We start from the raw sequence: 2,500 nt of genomic DNA, 5'->3' as shown, positions 1-2,500 counted from the left end.
AGCGGCGGACAGCGAGCGAAGCGAGAGGCATCACCGTCCCTGCTATACGAAAGCCCCATCCAGCCCTGTGCCACCCGGGGGGTTCCAGGGTGCTGAGATGGCTGACATTTTGCTCCGCTCAAGATGGTCACCGCGCAACGCAAAAACAGGCCAAAAACTGGCCAAAACGGGCCAAAACTGGCCATTTTTGGCTGCGCGAGCGAGCGGCGAGCGGCGGACAGCGAGCGAAGCGAGAGGCAGCACCGTCCCTGCTATACGAAAGCCCCATCCAGCCCTGTGCCACCCGGGGGGTTCCAGGGTGCTGAGATGGCTGACATTTTGCTCCGCTCACGACGGTCACCGCGCGACGCAAGAACAGGCCAAAAACTGGCCAAAACGGCCCAAAAACGGGCCAAAACTGGCCATTTTTGGCTGCGCGAGCGAGCGGCGAGCGGCGGACAACGAGCGAAGCGAGAGGCAGCACCATCCCTGCTATACGAAAGCCCCATCCAGCCCTGTGCCACCCGGGGGGTTCCAGGGTGCTGAGATGGCTGACATTTTGCTCCGCTCACGACGGTCACCGCGCGACGCAAGAACAGCCCAAAAACAGGCCAAAACGGCCCAAAAACGGGACAAAACTGGCCATTTTTGGCTGCGCGAGCGAGCGGCGAGCGGCGGACAGCGAGCTAAGCGAGAGGCAGCACCGTCCCTGCTATACGAAAGCCCCATCCAGCCCTGTGCCACCCGGGGGGTTCCAGGGTGCTGAGATGGCTGACATTTTGCTCCGCTCACGACGGTCACCGCGCGACGCAAGAACAGGCCAAAAACAGGCCAAAACGGCCCAAAAACGGGCCAAAACTGGCCATTTTTGGCTGCGCGAGCGAGCAGCGAGCGGCGGACAGCGAGCGAAGCGAGAGGCATCACCGTCCCTGCTATACGAAAGCCCCATCCAGCCCTGTGCCACCCGGGGGGTTCCAGGGTGCTGAGATGGCTGACATTTTGCTCCGCTCAAGATGGTCACCGCGCAACGCAAAAACAGGCCAAAAACTGGCCAAAACGGGCCAAAACTGGCCATTTTTGGCTGCGCGAGCGAGCGGCGAGCGGCGAACAGCGAGCGAAGCGAGAGGCAGCACCGTCCCTGCTATACGAAAGCCCCATCCAGCCCTGTGCCACCCGGGGGGTTCCAGGGTGCTGAGATGGCTGACATTTTGCTCCGCTCACGACGGTCACCGCGCGACGCAAGAACAGGCCAAAAACTGGCCAAAACGGCCCAAAAACGGGCCAAAACTGGCCATTTTTGGCTGTGCGAGCGAGCGGCGAGCGGCGGACAGCGAGCGAAGCGAGAGGCAGCACCGTCCCTGCTATACGAAAGCCCCATCCAGCCCTGTGCCACCCGGGGGGTTCCAGGGTGCTGAGATGGCTGACATTTTGCTCCGCTCACGACGGTCACCGCGCGACGCAAGAACAGCCCAAAAACAGGCCAAAACGGCCCAAAAACGGGACAAAACTGGCCATTTTTGGCTGCGCGAGCGAGCGGCGAGCGGCGGACAGCGAGCGAAGCGAGAGGCAGCACCGTCCCTGCTATACGAAAGCCCCATCCAGCCCTGTGCCACCCGGGGGGTTCCAGGGTGCTGAGATGGCTGACATTTTGCTCCGCTCACGACGGTCACCGCGCGACGCAAGAACAGCCCAAAAACAGGCCAAAACGGCCCAAAAACGGGCCAAAACTGGCCATTTTTGGCTGCGCGAGCGAGCAGCGAGCGGCGGACAGCGAGCGAAGCGAGAGGCATCACCGTCCCTGCTATACGAAAGCCCCATCCAGCCCTGTGCCACCCGGGGGGTTCCAGGGTGCTGAGATGGCTGACATTTTGCTCCGCTCAAGATGGTCACCGCGCAACGCAAAAACAGGCCAAAAACTGGCCAAAACGGGCCAAAACTGGCCATTTTTGGCTGCGCGAGCGAGCGGCGAGCGGCGAACAGCGAGCGAAGCGAGAGGCAGCACCGTCCCTGCTATACGAAAGCCCCATCCAGCCCTGTGCCACCCGGGGGGTTCCAGGGTGCTGAGATGGCTGACATTTTGCTCCGCTCACGACGGTCACCGCGCGACGCAAGAACAGGCCAAAAACTGGCCAAAACGGCCCAAAAACGGGCCAAAACTGGCCATTTTTGGCTGCGCGAGCGAGCGGCGAGCGGCGGACAGCGAGCGAAGCGAGAGGCAGCACCGTCCCTGCTATACGAAAGCCCCATCCAGCCCTGTGCCACCCGGGGGGTTCCAGGGTGCTGAGATGGCTGACATTTTGCTCCGCTCACGACGGTCACCGCGCGACGCAAGAACAGGCCAAAAACTGGCCAAAACGGCCCAAAAACGGGACAAAACTGGCCATTTTTGGCTGCGCGAGGGAGCGGCGAGCGGCGGACAGCGAGCGAAGCGAGAGGCAGCACCGTCCCTGCTATACGAAAGCCCCATCCAGCCCTGTGCCACCCGGGGGGTTCCAGGGTGCTGAGATGGCTGACATTTTGC

This window comes from Musa acuminata, unplaced genomic scaffold, assembly GCF_036884655.1.
Source record: "Musa acuminata AAA Group cultivar baxijiao unplaced genomic scaffold, Cavendish_Baxijiao_AAA HiC_scaffold_471, whole genome shotgun sequence".
Taxonomy (NCBI): domain Eukaryota; kingdom Viridiplantae; phylum Streptophyta; class Magnoliopsida; order Zingiberales; family Musaceae; genus Musa; species Musa acuminata.
Note: the sequence above shows the minus strand (reverse complement) of the source record.